Here is a 21824-nt window from a genome sequence, read left to right as displayed (position 1 = left end):
AGAGGCTATCTGAAAATAAGATAATAACATCCATAACTTCTTTTTATTTCATGTTAACAGATAAAACAATGTTTTTAGACAAGTATTATAATGAAAAATTTCTCAACAATTATTCTTAATAAAAGAAAATGCAAAAAAATATTTCCTGGTTAACTCTTTGCAGGACCATTTGATACTAGAAAGGGAATACAGCATTCACAGAATCATCAAGGTTGGAAAAGACCTTGAAGATCATCTAGTCCAACGATTAACCTAACACTGACAGTTCTCAACTACACCATATTCCTAAGCAGGATTCACAGCATACGCACAAAAACAGTGCAGAGGAGACTGCACAATGACACTCGTGCCACTTTAATCAAACTAATTAATCTGATGGTTTTACATTCTGACATAGTTTTGGTGAAAACAGACATACCCCAACAGCGTATAAAGTTTTGACCGTAAAAGTGGTGTTCACAAAACTAGTCCATTCCGTAACATGTAATCTACTTTGATATGAAAAACCTTCAACAAAAGAATTATGCTGTGTCAGCAATCAAACAGCTAAACAGAAATTTAAAACATGGCTAATTGCTTCAGCAGAACTATTTTTAAATGAAATTAGTGTCTTCATGGCATCTACCATTTCTAGTGGGTCAGACTTTGATGTGATAGCTCACTACAGGTTATTCCACTACTACAGTTACAGATTGTGTCCATCCTTAATTGTGTATTCTTACATCATTCAAGCCTATCACACATTCAAGCTCACAAAATAAACTTTTAAGGCAAAAGTCAGACACCCTTTCTTTTTCACTTATTTTCTAAGCCCTTTTCTTTTAACTTAAGTAGCATAAAGATTATAACACAAAATAGTGCCAAACAGAAACCACCCAGCATCAAGAATTAGGACTTTCCAAAGTCAAATACCTAAATACCTGTATGTGTCCCTTTTTTTTTTTTTTTTTTCCCCTATTCTGAATATCCAAATACAAAGACAAGGACCTAAAACTCTATCACTGTGAGACCCAAGCAACAGCATTCCAGAAATTATTCCAAGAAGATGTACCACCATCTTGTATCCCCTTTTTTTGGTCAGTATGTGTTACAAAGCTATCTTAGTATACATAAACTAAATTGGAGAAGACAGTCCAATTGTATGTTAATTAGTTCAACAGAAGTCAAGCACGTAATCCTCTTTTGTAACACAACACTTCTGCATAACTGGACAGGAACATCATATACACATCAACACAGAGGAAGCGCTGGAAGAAGCTAAACACTTAGCTAATGGGAAGAAGACTCAACATAGCCAGTAAGTACTATGCTCTTCAGAAGCAAATCCTTGTTTGGTTTGTTATTAGCCTCAATTCAAAGTGAACGGAAACATAAAGTGGGTTCAAAATTATTAGGTTTCTGTATAAGTCTTCTTCCATTTGTAGGAACTGTTAAACTACATAGAATTAGCAGCAGGTAAACAAAACTGGGAAACGGCAACAGGAGATACAAAAAAACCCACAAAAATAATGAGGGTTTCATTGTATCTGTACATGTAAGAAATTAAGAAAAGATTCATATTGCTGGCTATTGAGTCAAACAAACCATATTTAATAGCTGAGAACCATCAGGAATATACCCCATCTTCTATACAGTAATATATGATCTCACACAGTAAAACAAGTATGAAGAGGAATGAAGCAACAGTGAAGCATCAGAACAATAGACTTTCAGTAATCTCCCTAATCAAGTTCAAATTTGCAGTGGAAATGCAAAGAAAGTAAAGGAACTTAAAAAAAAAAAAAAAAAAAAAAAAAGGCAAAACAAATAAAGTAACTAAATAATACAAAGTTCCCACAATACTCCCACAAAAGTTTTCAGTTCTTGTCAGAAATACTCCTGTAGATGTTTTCCATCAGAAAATCCAATGTGTCAAAACAGAAATACTTCTTGTAAAGTAGCCTCTTGATGACACTAATCATTAAATAAAAGCTGAAATACACATTTTATAAGGTAGAAATTTTACAGTATTTCATAATGTTATGACTTTTCAATCTAAATATTTTCTTTCATTTTGCATGGTATCATAAAAGACTACAGAAGAACGACTGATCTAAAATGAATCTAATTCTTGTGGAAAAGGGCAAAAATGCTTTTTTCATTCTGCTTTAAAAGAATCAAGTTTCGATACAGTAAGCTTTCCAGCAAAATCCCTTTCTCACCAAAAGCTTCCTCAATGTTACTCTGACCCATCTGAGTTACCTCTGAGAGGACTTTTATGTTTTTATAAGGTGATGTGGAAAAGTTTCTTTGACTGGGTTTTATTTAACGATGGATAGTAGCATTGTGGCAAAAGGAATACAAATAAAAATACATATGTTCATATCAGTGAAGAATTGTCAGCTGTTTCCCTTCCCAGAAAGTAAACTGCATGATTCTTCACTAATTACATAGACAACACTTAGAAAAGAACATCTCAAGGAAATAAAACAGTGTTGATTACTTTAAACACATGCAACAGCTTCCAGCTACTCATGAGATGGTAACTCACTCCCACCTGCAACAAGAGTTCACATTAACTTTGCTCTTTTTCGGCACTTACTCAGAATCTTTAGAATTAAGGTTGTCTTTTTTCATACTTTATTATTATTAATTTCACCTTTACTGCTGCCCAAATACAAGCAATTCAAAACTTATGAAAAAGATCAAGGTTTGAAAATTAAGATCTAAATAACAAATTTCTAGATCCAGGAGTATTTCTTTAGAAAATCCTTAGTCCTATTACTGCAGGCTGGACTAGATGAACTCCAGAAGGTCCCTTCTGACCTGAATTATTCTACAAATCTCTTTGTATCATTAGAAGATGAAGCAACAGTGAGTAGAGCTCACCTTTTCAATCTGTTTTACCTTGACAACTCTACAGTCCTCCATGGAATTGTTGTGATTTTACTTTCACCTACTTTTTCAGCTTAGAGTTGCTAGCTACTATGCCCACAAAAAATTGTTTTACACCTGTCAGAAGAGAGGCCTCTAGTGTACAGACAAGAAACAATTTTTTTTCTGTGCCTTATTTAGGATCTATTTCTCAGCCCTCTTTAGACCTGCATAGACTACTCATTTTTTCTTGGAGTTTACTAAGTATTTTTATCCATGTCCGCTACTTTTTAAAGAATGTCAGGAAAAATTTACCAAACTCAGTAGACAGTGCTGTGTTGGTTCCAATCATACAAACAGCTGCATTCAGAAAAAAACTGTGACGGTCTCTCAGTTCTCACTGAAATCAATGTGATGCTGCATGTAAACTCCCTTGCAAGATGTGAATGAAGATTTACTGATGGACCTTATTGTATGGTGGTCTGAATACACGTATGCATTACTCCACATTTAAAATCACCAGACTGCCTCAACACAGATTAATATAACTGCCATTAACATAAAACATTCTTTTCATCTAGATTTGCATTTCTCCTGTTTTTCTGCTCCCTTCTGAACTCAACTCTGACTCACAGACAGATTAGAAATCAGATCAGCTTAGAACTTGCAACAGCCTTTTTGGACTAAAAAGAAAAGGTAGATAGAATGGATGGGAAAAAAAATATTGATGACAGTCAGTCCCAATCTGCTCTATTTTACCACAGTAAGACCAAGCAGTATCTGAAGTTCACAGTGCTCCTTTTCCCGCAGTACATTTCTACCACCATTCCTGGAGCTCTGACTTTGCAGGGCCATCTGAGAATACAAATATCTAGAACACATATGTTGAAGACCGAATCCCTTAATCTTGAATAAACATTTCCATTAAAGCCACCAAGTGAAATAATCACCTGGTTTATTCTGTGTAGCTGGGTAAAATGTTTACTATGACAATTCCAGCTCTGACTGCAGCAGGAGGAAATCCTCACACAGCTCCATGTGCTAAAATAATACCCTAAAGTAGTAGCAGTGTGATTGGATTTCTACATGCATCTAAGGTCACCCAGGTCTTCTGTCTAGTCTGTTGATCCCTCTGTCACCCAGACACCTGCACCGCATGGGCTCCCCACACAGGAAGGCTGGAGCGATCTCCTAACAATGTATGTGCTCACGTGAAACTTGGGAGTGCAACATCCTGAAGTAAATAGATCAAACTCATCAAGCCACAAACTTCCTGACATTTTCCAGAACGGGCAGGGGTTTTTTCTCCAGAGCACGGAGGTTTTGGTATTAATTTGAACAGGGAGGAAAGCTGGAGTCTGCTTCGCAGAAACATCTAGTCAAATAAATACGTCATTAAGCTAACTAGCTACAGGATTGTCTAGCAGATGGATGACATCTTGGTTGCTAGTGGAACACTTTTCTATAGCCTTGTTTGAGGCAGACACATATGGCTCTCCCAAGCATTGATGCAAGCTCCCAGATGGACTAGATCATTGCTGACACCTTATTATAAACCCTAGAGATGAAAGAAGGGAGCACAATTTTTGAATCACAACACAGGACTCTGAAATATTCAGACTTTCTAAAAATCAAATTTACAGCAGAGTATCTTAACTTCTTTCTGTTGAAAGAAGCTCCTTCTAACCAGGAACAGAAAATAGGGGAAAATGCTCTATCAAGGATGATTAGAAGAGCCTTGAGGAAACTTAAAGACCGAAAGAACCTTAATGTACATGTATATCACAACTCCATATATGGAGTTACAACTATTACAACTCTGAGGATGCAAAAAATTATCTGCTGTGCAGCTGTTACTGACACCAAAGAGCTTCCATCTGGAATTTCTTGATTGGGGTGGAAGGGGAAAGGAAAGAAGAGGAAGCCATTCAGACATTACAGATGCATGACATCTTTGAAATGTCTGTATCCTAAAGGACTACCAAAAAAAATTTTAAAAAGCAAGAGAGAAGTCTAGCTAGAGGAGAAACAGGAAAACAAGCAAAAATGTGTGGGAGAAAACAGAACCAGTTGCATACAGCATTTATTTTTTAGTAGGTGTCAGGGACATCTGAGAATACCTCAAGTACACAAAGGGACTATGGCGTATTTTACGCACCAAGATCAGTAACAGGAAAAAAAATATTCTTTTGACATTTTTACTCTGTGAAACCAGACTATCCATAGCATCCAGTCAGAATTTTACTCTTCTCCTTCATCCAAAAGTAAGACTCAAGATATCACAAAGATGACTTATTATATATTTCCTCCTGTCTCTAATATCTCCTACACATGTAAAGCAAGACAGCTAGATCTTTGAGACTATAATAACTCTGTGACAGAACTTCTCAATTTAAAAAAAAAAGGCAACTCACTGACCTGGAGAATATGTAGGAATTCTGTACATTCATGAGTCAGGGAGATGCTTAAGTGGCTAAAATTTATCTGCCTCTACTGCAGTGGCCATAAACTTAACAAGTATGCAAACATCTTGGAAGCGTCAGCTAAATGTACAACAGCTAATATATCATAACTCATTTGTCTCTTCATTTTCCAAAGGGACAACTGTGCTATCAGTATCTCCAACCATAGAGTAATTTCAATGTATTGAAAGCAGAGTTGCTCACAAGTTTTCATTTCCAGCTTTTAGTGTGGCTTTTATCTTCCTGACCAACTGAAAATTCAGAAGGTTTTTCTTATAGGGAGAATGCAACAATAGCAATGCTTGAATCATCTTATAAAATAGAATGTTTATAAATAAAGAGAAAAGGGTATCCGTCTCCTCTTTAGAGCAATAATATAATCTCTACCTCCATCACATCATGGACCTCAACGGGAATGTCCAGGAAAGTCTCAAGTTTTTAAGGGTCACTTACAAAATGGCGTAGGTAGAACAGAATTACCAGCTCTGTACACTGCATCCGCAACTACTTCCACTGGACAGTTTCTCTTCTCTGCAATACAACTGTCCTTCTGGGAGACAAGTTCGGCTGGACAAAACCATAAAAAAGATAACTATCTCCCTTCTTTCTCAGAACCCTGAAGAATACTTCACTGTTCATTTTAAGCTGATAGAATATAAAAGCTTCAGGATATTCTTTCCTTTATGTAAGTCTTCCTATCGAAGACATAGAAAAGTGCAACTTGCAAGCCTCAGAGGTCAGGGCTGACATAACAAAGGGTAAATTAAAGCCTTTAGGCAACAGAGGCTTTGGTTCTCCTGAGGTACTCCTTCAGATGAACTCCAGATTGAAAAGAAATGGGAAGAGAGATATTAATTGGCATCTATGAAATGAAACACAGCTCAGACTAGAACTAGCTAGTTTCTGGGCTGCAAGATACTTTCCAATAACATTAATTTGTCTCAAAGCAGACAAACCCCAAAAATCTCCTGATTTCCGACCAACTGCAGGCTCCAGTTTTACAACTGTCAAATAGAACAGAATTTTTTCTTAGTTTTACTCTTCAGAGGACTGACAGTTTCAGTATGTAGATACAGAGGACCACTGCAGGTCCCCAAATCAGAGGTGGGTCCACAGAGATTTCTTCAGTCATTGACTTCACAGCAGACTTCTCATGCAGGCTGTCCGAGGAAGCCACATGTTCCTAGAAACAGTGTTGCTGGTCACAAAGTGAGATCCTTGGCAATTAGCTCCATGCTAAGGACCCTGCAAACACCAGGCCTTTGGCCAAAACACAGTTCACCAGGAATCAAAGAGAGGTTGTGTCTTATTTTGATTTCAGTAAAAGTCTGTCAAATCTAAAATATTTGCAATGAAACATCTCAAGTTCAATGAACTGCCATTTTTTTGACTAAATTACATTCACTTGAAAGTTTGCAATTAGCTCTATCCGAGATGCCTCTTAATAGCAGCGTCATGAAAACTGATCAATAACAAGCGACACGGAGGAAAGCTGAGATAAATCAAGTACAGTGTAAAATGCTGAAGTTAAAGCACGGTAAACATCTATGTCAAGAGGCTCTCATTCATACACAGGTGGTTTTAGATCACTGTAATTTAACTTACGCTCTGAATGATGTTCTTGTTCAGATGTAAAATGACCTTTGATTGATCAAGCTAAATATATAAGGCTGTTCTATATTCAACACAGCATTCACACACAAGTTTAACATACTTTAACATACACATCTTGACTTGATACTTCAAGTGATTTGCTTTGGTGTCTCCATGTAGACATGATTAAAGGCTTTTATCTCCAACCCCTAACAATACCCAGGGGAAAACAGGGAATGGAAAAAAGCAGAATCTGTTACTGGTTGCATATTCAACTGAAGAGAGAACTCATCGTTTCAAAAGACACTTTCAGAGTATCTTACAGAACTAACTCCCACTCAACAACCCATAGAGGCCCTCTTTTTCCTCTCTTTTAATTACTCTTGGTTTGCTATGTTTTTAGGTAATTTCAAACAAAATTAAAAAGAATCATGAACCAAATGCTTCTTAACTCATTATTGAGTATTATCAGCACTAACACACATCAGCAGTGTGATTTTTCTTTCTTGAACTTTACCTACTTGCCCAGCCACCACCTATGGACAAAAAGGAGACCAATCTACACAGATTACTGGAGCTTTCTGCTTAGAAACTTTACATTAGTCTGATCATTTTCATCAAAAGGCTGTTAAGATCATTAGAACAGAACAGTGATTTTCATCTACAGCTGTGAGTCAGAATCCTCATCTCTGTACCCACTGCAGGTGACTTCCTCTTACAGCTAAAGAGATGTTTATCTCCCTAATCCTTAGTACATTGATCCCTACATTAAAAAGTGATACCACTATTGTTATCAATCTAATAAGGCACTGTTAGAACAAAGATATTTGTAAAATGCTTTGATGGGAAAGCTTTGCCATAAGGTGCTAAGTAGAGCAGGTCAGATAAAGCACACATTTGACAAACACTGGCAGTATTTCTGTTCATCAACAGATGGTAGCTTTTTAATTTTTTTTTTATTATTAAAAGCTATGTGAAATTAGGCACCAAACAGTACCTGTATTCAACATTATGCAAAGCCGCTTTGATTGGATAGATGGATCACACATTAGGCTTCCCAATTAAACAAGGATAGCTCATAATTTAAGACATTTTAAGTGAAAATTGGGTACTTGCTAAGAGTTAATCTCAAATGTGCTGCTTCTAAAAACCTGCTAGGAAGGTTATTAAAACAGTAAGAGGAATGTGAAACGGTTACAAACACAGAAAACATCCGTGTTGGAAATATTCATAGAACCCCCTTCCTCCACACTTCCACTACCCATACAAGTTCAGTGAGAAATTACAGTCAACACAAACCCTTTGTTCATCTACATGAACTGCACTGGCCAACAGAGGTTATTAGTCACCCCAAGTCTAGCTTTTATATGACCAGGTGCACTCTTCTAATTTAGGAGTACTGTATCTTATCCACACATGTTTTTGCAAATGTTCAATCTAATTTTGCCTAACACACTAGGTAACCAAAACCTACGAAAGCAATCATCCATTAAAGTGGAATTATAAGAGAAGATCACACACCAATTTGGTATTTCACAGAAGGTGCCAGTTCAACAGCTACGGAGATTAAGTTGGGTTATTTATAAGCGTTCCTCACATATCTCCCACACCTTCTGCTATGCTCCTCAGTTCTGACCCATAGGGCAGAAGCCAAGGCAACTCACTTTTGTCTTATGAAAATCCCAAGCAAACCACGGCAAAAGACCAGCTGAAATTCTGTACAATGCAGGCCCAAATACGCTCTACAAATTAGCATAATTTGACTCAATAACTAATGGTTAAGCAAAAAATGAAGCAATACCATTTGCGCCCAATAGTTTAAGAAACACTGCTACGTCTAGGCAATTACATATAGTTCATCCCTACCAGATATAGGACTAACAAATTCATTTTAATTCTTGCTTCATGTGTCATTAACACCTAATGGAATGTTTGAAGGTGTTTACAAGTCCAAAGTAATAATGGATCACTCTTAATTAACACACTGTAAAAATCTCATGAATGTCTCAGTGGAAGAAGGAGGTTGTTAAAAGAGATTGCTTCATATCTCAGTCACAGACTGCCCCCTCCTTTCCCTCTATGAAATGGAGAACAAGTAGGTTACAGGTGTGAAAAACCAAAATAATAGCCTCAGCTACACAACATAAAGAGGTAATTAAAAAAGAATCACACACCTTCCTTCCAAGAATCTTTGAAATCAAGAAGAGTCAAAGTTGTGTTTAAAAAATAGAGTACTGTTTGAAGATGCTTGCAAGTACTGGATGATGAAAATTAAAGACAAAGCACAGTAGCCTCATACCGGCATATGCTAGATCATGCAAGGCACATGAGTCAACTCTTATTTTCGAATTCTGAGTAAAAATCAGGGTTTATCCAGAAGAAAACACAGTTTTCCAGTCTTCTCTCAATGTGGAAGAGATTCTAGATTTTACTTTATTAAGCATTAACATTCATTCTAACAGACACTCTAACAGAATTTTGTACTGTCCTCTAAAATCACAGCTTAGATACTTTCAGGGGTCAAAGATTTTGATAGAACCTCAAGATATTTATCATCCAAACTTACAAACGTTCACAAAAGCACATCTTCCCTAAAAGTCAGTATATCTTTTACAGTCAACTTCAGAACGTTGGAAATACTGAAACACAAAATAAAGTAAGAATGAAGAAAATACTGAATACAAAAAGAATGGAAATCTCCAAACTCATCTTTCACAGGCAACAGCAAGTTCAATATTGTGACTACATTTTTTCAGAAAGTGATTTATTATCAAGTTTTCAACAAAAAGGGTACCAGGGCTTTTGGCATGGAAGGAATCAAGAGCACTAGGAGAAGGAAACACAATGAAATTCCTACAGACACTTCATCAACCCACTCCATTCTCATGTGCAGCATTTCAGCAGTGTTATCTATCTAGGAGATACTGTTCTGCATTTTAAAACTAATCCTAAACACATACTAGTTTAAAAACATGGGTACAATGTCCATCACTCTCACTTCTTGTTTTCCATGTCCTATAGACAGCTACAAGTCAGTGTCAACAGATAAAACTTCGCAAAGATCCCCATACAACTGTCAAAACACACGTCTTTTTTTCCACTGCAACCAGCATTAAAGTCCAATTATTTTAATACTTTCCTTTATCATCTCATCTTAGTGAAACCAAACAGAAGCATCTGGATTACAGTTAAATCCAAAAGTACACATCAAGAGTCGTACCCAAAAGTAAACATCAAGTAGGTGCCACTATTCTAGTGAGTAAAATTCCTCTGAAGAGGAATAGTTCTCCAAAAGTGTAAAATACACAACTAAAACTTATACTGAAAAGCAAGTAACAAGCACATGTTTCCAAATTCAGCCACATGCAAAAAACTCCTATTAGAATTATTCTGGATTAAAAGCCAAAATCAGTCATGCCTATCAATCAAATGTCTATTTATACAATTGTCTATACAGAAGTTATGCTTTTTTGACTGTGTAAGGAAGAAGCTAAAGCCTGGGAAAAATGCTGAAAATGTTCGTGCTTTAAATGTCTGAAATAATGTTCAGTTCAGAATATAACTAAGTCTGCCTAATCACTTTCAACCTTTAAAACTAAACATCTGAGTCAACAAAAAACAATATATTCTGTTTCTAATGGCACTCTAATGGAAGAATGCCTCAGCCTGGTACATGACTAATTTTTTTAAGTTGCCTAGCCATCAGAAAATCTGTTGTACCTACAGTTCCACTTCACATGTAGCAAAACCTAAGCAGAGTAGCATCAGGCAGAGCCACATACCACAGGTGTATGCTGAGCGTAAGTGTTCTAGCAGCAGCAGTTTATCCCTGACATGTAACTTTAACATGTCCTTCTGTGTGGACGCTAGCAATCACTGACTTCCATCGTCCCCTAAATTGTTGAACATTTTCAAATGCTTTTCAGTTTTATCAGATAATAGAACACAAAATCACTACCATTTCCCATCCTTTTCTGGTTCTCTACTCAAAAAACAACTCCCATAACTCATAAATTACTTTCATAATAAAATGTTCGATGAGAACACTGCTACCTCAATTTGGAGCATCCAGACTCCTGCACCCAATGAGCTTTCAAAATCCAGTGGTAAGGATTTCTGATTAGTTTCTCTGCAAAATGCAGACATTAAAAATAAATTATGGGTGTGGATGTGTCGCCTTCCCAGCCCTCTCCCCACCACATGCACTTCCACCCCCAGCTTCTTTGCTGGTTTTCATACAGATTTGTGCCAGACATTCAGCATCCTCATTAAGTGGTGTCTGGCAACCTGCCTAAGTTTTAGTGGGTTCTGGGAATGCCAATATATTAACCAGAGGACTTTTTGCATACCCTAGAGAGATTTTATTCTAGAAAAGTCAACCATTTGGCACAAAGAAAACTTACTTCAAATCTAAGAAAGCTCTCCATTGGCAATAAGAAGAGAAATTGCATTTAGATTCTTCTTAATCTCTGTCTCCTATCTGAAAGAAAAGTCTGATGTAGAGGAAGATGACCCAAACACAGTTTAAAAGGTCAGAGTGCTGTCTGTAGTAGAATTTTAGAGAAAAGAAAGGGAGAAAAGAACAACACAGACACAGCACATCAGGAAAACGATTAATTTTCATTCCCTGGTCTCTTGTGACCAAAATAATCTTAATCATGAAGATTAAATTTACCCATTATTATGCTGAGTGATAATGAATGGTGATATCGGTACTTGCAAATTTTTGTTGCTTAACCAAACAATAAGAAAAAGCGTTTAGTAAAATGCATCTACATTTAACATATTCCAAATATGCTAAATCAAGGCATATGTTACTGAAATGCATATATTAAATAAAGATGATAAATACAGAGACATTTTGCCAGCATGAAACACAGAACACACTGTAATGTTGTGATCACTCTTACGCACCTGCAAGCGTTCTTTCTACTGCAGTCCCCTTGCAGTTACTGTTACTCAACTGACAGTCTCAGAAACAAGCAAATAAAATTCCTCTCTAAAATAAAGAACTTAAATTTCTCTTTCAAATACAAGGTTCAGAAGAACACAATGGAAAAAAAGGCCAGTAGCTTTTCTTCTTTGGAATATTCCACTGGTGCAGCACACAGAAAAAGTTAAAAGCACACTGGACAAATGTGCCATCATTTCATTCTGAGACCGTTTCTGCAGACTTACATACCTAGAAAATCCCATTCATTTCAAAAATTTATGAGGGTAATCTGCTATCATTTGGATATCACTATCCATTATTATTAGAAATTGCTTCAAACTGACATCTACCTCAAACTCAACATCTTGGTTTGCGCAAAAAATAGCTGACTTCCTGACAGCAGCTCCAAAATGTCACCATCTCTTTATAATGACCAATTAGCACCAGAGATTTACTGAGAATTAATTAAAATCATTCAATTCAAATGTTTCGTGTACATATTAGAAGTCTGGCAAAAAATAAGATTATGTTTGGTGGGGAAGAAATTTTTAGCTATCTAGGCTGCTTTTGCTTAGATATCAACCTTCTAGGCAAGACGGCTATTCTTAAAAATAGCTGTCAACTGAGAAAAGAAAATGTATATGTATGAATCATTTCACTACAGGGTTGGATTCCCAGCAACTGATGCACCACTGTTCTGGCATCGGTGCCTTTAACGAGCAGCTGATACTAGCTTGGTGCCATTGAAGAATTTCACGGTTACCACAGAACCAATCTGCAGAAAAATTCATCTCTAAACTCCTAGAAGTATTTGTATTCCGTAACTCGCAATTCACTTGCAAGGAGCTGTTTTAAACTTTTAGAAACCAGACAGAAAAACACTTTTCTGAGACCACTCACAAGTTAAATGCAACAACTATGACTGCTGATGCAAGAGTTGTTGGGCAGGCATATACTTTTTAACACTTCATTTCTCTTAGAGATTACATTGAGGTAAATTACTTTTAAGATACATCTCTATTATTTCAACAATCATTTACTTTCTTCTGGCACATCACATCCTGAAAGTATTCCAAATTATTTTAGGCAATGTCACTGAAATGCAACTAGTTCTTGGTGGAAGGGCAGCAGCCACTAGACAGAGTACGGCAGGGCAGCTGTGAAAAAGAGAACTAAATTCTGGTCAAGCAAATCAGAGAGAAAACTTTTCTCCCCTACGCTCCCCCAAAAGACACGGTACCTTCAGTGCACAGAAAACTAACAACTCACCTTTTCAAGTCTCACATTAAAAGTGAAGACAAAACAGCATTTTATCTACTTAAAAATAACAAAGGGACAGGTTAGTTCTAAATTCTAAGGTGAAGTTACTTACTGTTCAACAGTTTAAAACTTACCAAACTTAATACAACTGTACCTCACTCTTGAATCCCAATTTCTTTCTACTTCCACAGGTTTTCTTCTAACAAGTCTAAGATGCTGAAGACTGAATTCATCACTCAAATGCTGCCTAGTGGCTGTAACGTTTCAATTAACACAAACCAATGGTCTGAAACACACTGTCCCACATTGTTAACTCATTCTGCGTTATACATTTATCATCATTGAGGCCTGCACAGGTATCTGAATTTACTGAAGAATACTGATATGCCTTATGTGTACGCAACAACGATCTTCACATACCTGAGTCAGAATTAAATATGCTGCTATGAACACAGATTATGTAAAAAGATATATTTTTACTTCTAGATGTAGCTGCATACAGTTAACACATTCCAGTTTAAGTTCTCCTCACGCTGGTTGCTTTATGTATCACAGTAACTTAATACCTGGTGCTAAAACACCAGTACAGATATAGATGTTCAGAGTACCATTGCTGTTTCAGCTAATAATGGACAGGGGGATGTTGATTAGACTGCTTCCCAACAGTTCACTAGCCTTCCAGCAAAACTTCCCCTTTTATTTACAGCCACAAAGCCATAATATTTATATTCTCATTAGTGGAACCATACACGTGTGCACCACACGCACGTTATTCAATTCTACTCAACAGTGCATCCTACGTTATTTAAACAACTCCAGAATGTCGCAAAGTTGGAAGGCAGAATGAAAGTTTCTTCTAACCAACATACTCAGAGGTTGAAGAATGAAAACCAAAAGATGCTTTCTAGAAAGGAACATTATTGTACTTACACAGCATCTATGTTCTTACCTCATCTATGCCTACCAGTAATTGCCTCTCAGGCTTTCTTACCGGCAAAAAAAGCTCTCCGTTTTTGGCTAGCCTCAGTTGTACGATGCCGCATGCATTTCTGTCTTCATGTTATGTGGTGCACCTTTCCAGTCCACAAACATTTTAATGCACGAGTTTTTTGTAAGAACAGACAAACCTCTTAGTTTTCCTTCCTGACAAGAAGGTGCCTATGGTTTAGAGCAATAAACTTTTATAACACCAAACACTATTTCCAAGTGCTATATAAGGTTATTCACCAGATTTATGTTCTCTTGCACAGCCATCATTTGCTATTCAGACAGGTTCTGAACAATAAAGAAAAAAGCCCCACTAAAACCTTTATCATTTTAGGCGCTCCGTTAAGATCTCCTAACCAAACAGAAGTCACTTTTGCGTTCTGCCCGTTTCCTGTTTATTCTTATTGAACTTAAACCTACACACAAAGGTGTGTTTGTGTCTTCAGCAAGCATGGAATCATAACCTACCCACCTACAGGATGGAAAACCTGGCACGCCACTCAGGAACCTGGGATGCACATACTCCATGCAAACAATGCAGGCAGGCATCAGATACAGACATACTTCTGCTAATAAAGTTTTTTTTTTAGGGAAGAAAAAAGGCCCTTCATTAAATATAGGTCACTCGTGCGTGAGCCCGGCAGCCACACTGCGGCTGCTTCGCCTCGCCGTAAAAGTTGCCCGTTTGGACGCGGGCGCACGCCGCTGGACAGGCAGCCCCGTGGGGACCGTGTCCCGTGGGGACCGCGTCCCGCGGGGCCGGGCAGCACACGGCAGCGGGGTTGCTCCGCCAGCACTGCCCGCCGAGCGGTGGGACATCGACCCCGAGGCGAGGTGAGCGCCCAGACGGGGCCGGACGGATTTAACTCCGGAGCAGGCGGAGAGGACGTGCCGCACGCTCCGTGCTCCCCAGCGCCCTGCCCGCCGCCGCCTCCCCCCGCGGAGCACCGGGGGTCTCCCCTCCGCGCCGCCGGGCTGACGGGCCGGCTTCTCCCCCGGCCGGGCGGAGGCGGCGGGCAGCGGCGGGGCTCCCCGGCCGCCCCCCCCGATAACGGCGCTACCTGTCACCGCTGCCCCTCGCGCCGGCCCACGGCCGCCCGACACTCCCTCAGGCAACACCCGCCGCGGCACCGGGGGGACTGGGGAGGGGGGGGGGCGTGGAGGGACGCGCTCAGCCCGACTCCGGCAGCGGCTCTGGGGGGACCGGGGGGCACACACACCCCACACACCCCCCGCCGCGGGAGGGAGGGCGGACGGGCGGGCGGGCGCCGGCGGAGCCCCCCAGCAGCCGCCGCCGCCGTCTCGTCCTTCGCACGCTTCCAGACCTTCCACTCGGGCCTCCCCGCACTTTCCCCGGCACTTTCCGCGCGGCGACTCCCGCCCGTTCGCGGCGCGGTCCCGGTCTCCGCCGCGGCAGGCAGCCAGCCGCTCGCACTCACCTCCCCCCGGCCCCCGCCGCTCGCCCCCGCGCCGGGCTGGCCTCCTCCGGAGCGGACGGGGCGCCTCGCCGCCTCCCCCTGCCTGTCTCCGGCAGCCTCTCTCCCTGCGCTGAGGCTGTGCCTGCCTCCAACTCATCCCCAGCCGCCTCCTCCTCCTCCTCCTCCTCCTCCTCCCCCCGCCCTGCCCGCTCCGCTGGCTGCCGCCTGTCTGCAGCGAGTCTGGCTCTGGCGGACGGGCGCGGGGGCCGCCGCCGGCGCGGGGGGGGGGGGGGGGGGGGGGCGGGGCGGCGGCGGTCCCTCCCCGCCGCTCCGCGCGCTGCCCGCCCCGCAGCCCACACTGACACCTGCCGGGCGGATGGGCGCGGCGGCGACGGCGTCCCGCCGGCCACCGGCGGGGATGAAAGGACCTGGGGCGGGGGGGCGCGTCTCCTCGGGGCAGCCGCGCCTGGGGGAAGGCCGGCTGCGGCCTGGCTGTGCTGCACCGGGGCGCAGCTGGGCCCCGGCGGGGGGAGTGGGGGCACGGGTGGAGGGGAACGTGAGGGGAGGAGGCGGCAGCCCCCGACCCGCTACGGGGGTCCGGCCGCGGCCCCACCGGGGCAGCCCCGCCGTCCACACGGGCAAGCGGGCAGCCGGCGGCCGGGAGGCGGCCCCTGCCTCCGCCCCGCCGTTAAGGGTGTAAGGGAGTAAAAAAAAAATAAATAAAATAAAGTATACTTTGTCCCATGCAGAATGAGAAATTTTTTGTCATCTCAAAAAATGTTGCAAGACAGGAAAACCCAGTTCTGGTGAGGGCCCAGCAGGCACGAACCCAAAGCAGGCGGCTGCCGTGCCTGTGTTCACTTGCAGGTTTTCCCCTGCCCTAAGACTCCCCCTCTCCCTCTGAATATCCTTTGGGTGTAGAGCTGGGGTACAGATCATCACCTTCATCTCAGTTATGCCCAAGCACCCCTTAGGAACAAGCATAACAACTGAAGTGGTGACTATATGTTTAAAGGTAGAAAGATTTATACACACCCTTCCCAGAAAAAAAAAAAAAAAAAAGCTCAAAACCAAAACAACACTCCTTCTTCTGTTAATTCAGATCACCAGCCTCAGTCCACATTCCCATCCATGATGCACTCTGAAGCCTTTTCCCTTCCCAACTGTACCTGTGAACCCTAAGAATGAATAGAAGAAATGCAGAAGTAACATGATGGATGGTCATGGTTGCTAACTTTAAGCACGTGCACTTTTGGCTGGAACATGTGTTTTAAGCATAGTTGGTTTCCCTTCTTCCTTCACCTCTCCCTAGCTGCAAGTTGGAAGGAAGAGGCAAGTCTGCCAGAAGGAGCCAGGAATCTGCCACCCCAGAATTCCGAGCACCAAGCTATGGAGATCGTGGAGGTGTTGGCCTGCAGTTTGTGTCATGGGTCACCAGATGTGACAGGAGACAGGGAACCATAATTCCAAAGGGGAACCATAATTCCAGGGAACAATAGTTCCAAAACAGAGAAACTGTCAGATCAGCACTGAAAGATGATTTTTGAAAACATATTTTTGATTAAGCTGCAAAGAGCCAAAAGAACATCAAACAATACAGGGAAAAAGAGCTTTCAGATGACATACTGGGGCTACTTGTCCTGAAAGTTGCAAAAAATCATCAAAAGGTCACAGGGCTAATAATCACCATAATCACCTATTTATAATCCATAAATTGGTATTTATAATTTATTTATAATTTATTTATAATCTGACTAATTGGGAGAACCTTGATTTCAAGTTTGCTCTATAGTTAGCCACCAAGTGTCAAGTGCTCCATTTCCAAGAGTGCCCCAGTAATCTGTATATGCTTCATAACGAATGAGCTTGACATGCTTCCCCTCATGTTCCCCTCAGCGACTTCTCAAGGAAAACAAGTCATTCACTTCCTTCAGAGATTCTGGCTGTGTGCAGAGGAATATCCCTAACCCATGGAAAACTTTGTAAAACATAACAAAACCACCTATCAAGTAACAAATTATCTCTATACAATACCTCGAGTGGAAAAATTTGCCTGGCAGCAATTTGAGATATTTTGGGTGTGTAGGGGGAGGACAGCAAAACCCAGTGAAAACGCACAGACTCATGCACATGCTCAGAAAGCACTATGTATGTATTGATCCATGTCTGGAAAGTGAAACAGAGAACACTCAATACAGCTGTAAGTCTTGTTCCTATCCAAGATATCCCTGGAAGAGACAATCTGCAGCCTCATTACACTGGCACCTTCAAGAGGACAGCAATTCCTCAGGTATATAAATTCCTTTAAGTTTTAATCAGCAAAACTACCACTACAAGTTCTGTTCATTGTCTGGCTCCACTTAAATATGTCTGAAGAATGTCAGTATTTCTGAAGCTTAAAGAGAGACAGCCTAAGAGCAGTGTTAACATTTATCCCCTGATAAAGCTGTAAGTCAAAGGAGATCTTGGAGCTGTGTAGAGGTATCACTCTAAAGAGAATCCTAGAGAGAGTTTGGTTATATGAAGAACCTTATCTTAAAAAAAAAAAAACCAAACCACCAAAACCACAAAAACCCCCAAAAGCAAAAAAAAACCAACTACAAAAAACACAAATCATCTCTTCTTCAGTGAAAGTAACACTCACAGTATCACAATATTGGGTTTTCGTATCCATGAGGCTGAACAGGCATCCTGACCATTTGTTTCCTAGATGAATAAGAGAAAGTTCTTCTAAGTGATTTAAGGTATAGGCAGATCTGTGTTCGTTTTTCTTTCTTTACCCTCCTCTCTAAACTTAGTAATGATATAGCTATTATTTGGACTATTGGGGGGGTGGGGGTGTTCGGGGCTGTTGGGTTTTTTTACTACTTTATCATTCATCTAATAATAAAAATTACTTCAACACTACTGGTAGACAGCATAGTGCTGCATTCCTAAGAGTGTAGCTTAACAGGAGCAGCCACTCATCCTTGCCACGTCCAGAACCCCAACACAAGAACCAAGGAAACCTGGGAGACAGGTCCTCTGCTGACTCTATAATAAATACATGGCCCAACCATGCTATGGTAGATATGGTAGGAGATACACAGCCCAGTGAAGCATGTGGTCTGAGCATCTATATGCATTCAGCACTGGTAGGGCCACTTCTCTGGGCTGGCTACATATGCTGTCACTGCTACCACCTCTTCCTTCCCAGTCTTGCAGTCCACAAGACATGCCAGACTGCTAGGGAGGAAGCCAGTGGAGAAAGCAAGTATTTGAACAATTAGACTGAGATGAACAAATTTCAGTCCAGGGACATAGTGGCTGTTGGTTTTAGTTACTGGTGACTCATCTTGTTTCCCACCAGGAAGCCACAGATCAGCGTATTTCAAGTATTACTGATTCCTGTTATCTGTTAAGCTGAGAGAACAAATAGGAAGAAGTTAAAAACATTCAAACTGCATTAAGAACATAGCCAAATAACATATGGGTGCATGTAATATGCCAGTCTTACTAAACTACACATAAAAGCATGCTACAAATAAAAAAACACCTACAACTAGTTAGAAGAGTGTTTGGTAGGTTTTACTCAACAGGTCATCCATGTTCATTTCCAGTTGTCCACCACAAGCAGAAAAGCACTGCTCACAATCCTAATCTGCTGCATTTAAAAAAAAAAAAAAAAAAAAAAAAAAAAAAAAAAAGAAGACTGCAACATTACTGCAGTACACAGGGACAGAAAAATCTTCAACATGCTAACTTCCAAAAGACACTACTTAGTCAAGCCCCTGGGGCAGGGGGGCTGAGTTTTGGTGGTTTGGACTTTTTGGTGGTGGTTTGTTTCTTTTTTTATCATGGCAGAAGCTGTGAGGGAAGACATCACAGTTGAGAAAGAGGCGACAATTCTCTCTCACTAAAGCCAGGAAGTTATATTTTTTCTCTTGGATGATTCCCAAGAAGGTCATTCCTTTCAAGCGCTTCCACTCTCCTTCCTGATTAGACTAACAAGAGTACATCAGGGAAGAAAATTTCTATATTAGATGATTTATGGAACTAATAGCAAGCAATCAAATCTCACAAATATATTAAAAAAAAAATCAGTAACATATAAAAACATACCACAAATTTTCTATAATGTTTTTGGCCATTTCAAAGGAAAAAGATCTGTCAGATATTTTAATTTTAAAAATGTAAAATTTTCCAAAGTGGTTCAAGATCTTAATGCAAGTTACGATATTCCAGTCATAGAGGGATGGAGGCTTCAGCCTGCACTGAGCTTCAGAGTACATGCAAGGCTTGACACACACCCCAACGCCCAAGCAGATGTGCACAGACAGACTTGTGGCACCCCTTGACCACACACACCTGGTTCCAGGACCCAGAGTGTATTTCTAACAGTGTGTTACAGTGCTGTGCAGTTGTGCCACTTCACTAACTAGCCATCCCACGAAAGGACCACTTTGTATGCCATGTTACATAGGTGGTAGGTTATTAAAGCAATGACAGGGGAAAAAAGTAAGTGTTCATCTGCCAGCTCCAGCCATACACCTGCAGACCCCTCCACTAGATGTCAATCTCGGTTTTAGATAATCCCACAAATTTTAAGAGGTGTTTTGGTCTTCTTACCGTGATGGACATAGCTAAAAAGGTTTTCACATAAATAAAATGCAATGACAGATTGTAAACTTAGCAAGCACTATGACTGTCTGCATTTCATCCTCAGGTTTTAACAATAAGGTAGCATTACAGAGCAGACATTTCTTTGTTCTTGATAATAAAAAGACTTGGAAAGGACATCATTAGACAAAGTACTATAGAGACAGCAATCAGCCGAGTCCAGACTGGAACTGTCCCAGCTACTGTACACAGTAAGTAATCTAAGCTTGGAAGAAGCCTGGCAGAAATCTCAGTTGGACACCCATTCTCTATCTCATTTACATATCAGAAATTGTACTGTTGGTTATGATGGCATTTCTTGAAGACAGCACCAACACACCAGAGAATTTGGAGCTTGTAAAAAAAAGTGGATTAAAAGCTCTAGCCACTCCTACTGTCTCAGAAGTTATACAACTGACGCACAGCTCGGAGAACTGGGACCCCCAAGACTCTCCAAACTACAATGGCAGTAACACCCTCCTCTTGCCTAAAAGAAGGCTTAATGCAAAAAACTCCACTGGGAATGAGCACAGATCAGGTTGCCAAGTCTACCATTAACTTCTGATAAATCAGTCAAGGAAGCTACGATGTGGAAACCCTCTGCAAGGAACCAAGAGAAATGGACTGGAATCAGATTGTATCACACAACCTACCAAATACCACATACATTACCATATTAAAGAGAGAGATTACATTCCCTATTAAGAGGGACTGGATGGCTGAACAGCAATCAAAATGGAGTTCTGCATCAACATGTTCTTATAGAGAGTCAATAATCTATGTAGCAATTAGACAACATTTGATCATCAAATAAACATATTTTTATCTTAACCTGGTTATTATTCTTTTATAAAAGAAGAACCTCAAACCCTTTTTTTTTTTTTGGAGTTAGCAGATGCTTACGGATGTACCAAATGTCTTATGAGGCAGCACAGATTGAAAGAGCGGAATCCTAACCTGAAACAGAATTTTTCTTTTTGTCAGCACTGCTTTAAAATAAAAATGGCAACTACAGTTCTGAATTGATTCCCTGACTTATAAGTATTTGAAATACCAAACTGTCTAGTTTGCTGAAATGTCGATAGCACTACCACATTAAAATAGAAAGATATTTAGTAACTTCCATATGCTTTCACATCCATTTATCTGCTTCACAAATTAGTCAGTAAATTTTACAGATCAGGGGAAAAAAAAGCCTCCAGTATGTGGATTAATAATGATAATAAATTGCTATTTCCAAAGTCTCTCACAGCACTAACGCACTTTGGACTCTGCTTCAGTAATTTAGCATAGGAATTAATGCACAGGATGCACTCTGTAGTTATCAATTTACAAACAATTTATAAATAGGTGTATTTTCTGCTTTGCAAAATAAAGTCTTTACCATGTGAAAGATACAAGATTCTTGTTTGTAATAAAATTTCCCAAATACATTTCTATTCCATCCCCAAGTCTCAGATTGATTTGTGTTGGAGGACAAGTCTTAGTATTTCCATGATACAGACAGACAATCCAAGTCATAAAAGAAATATGATTTGCCTTGAGAACGTACTATGAGAAGAGGCAAAACAGGGAACTGATCCAGATTCTCCAGGTTTATTCTACAGCATTCTGTCTACTGGACCACAAAGCAGATATTCACTGCTTGTTATTCTCCAATTTTTTTATTTTTGAAGTACT

General features: G+C 40.4%; 1 protein-coding gene across 1 annotated transcript in view; it reads right to left on the bottom strand.

Annotated features, from left to right (window-relative positions):
* The window catches only part of LDLRAD4 (low density lipoprotein receptor class A domain containing 4), a 295378-nt gene extending 279759 nt beyond the window's left edge, over nt 1-15619 (bottom strand). Inside the window, exon 1 of the mRNA XM_074899280.1 lies at nt 15528-15619. The gene's annotated coding sequence lies outside the window, so the exon portion shown is untranslated. The remainder of the gene's footprint in view (nt 1-15527) is intronic.
* Nucleotides 15620-21824: the final 6205 nt, after the last annotated feature.

The sequence above is a fragment of the Athene noctua genome, chromosome 2 (assembly GCF_965140245.1).
Source record: "Athene noctua chromosome 2, bAthNoc1.hap1.1, whole genome shotgun sequence".
In the NCBI taxonomy this organism is placed as follows: Eukaryota; Metazoa; Chordata; class Aves; order Strigiformes; family Strigidae; genus Athene; species Athene noctua.
The sequence above is the reverse complement of the archived record's forward strand: the minus strand, read 5'-3'. Positions and strand labels throughout refer to the sequence as shown.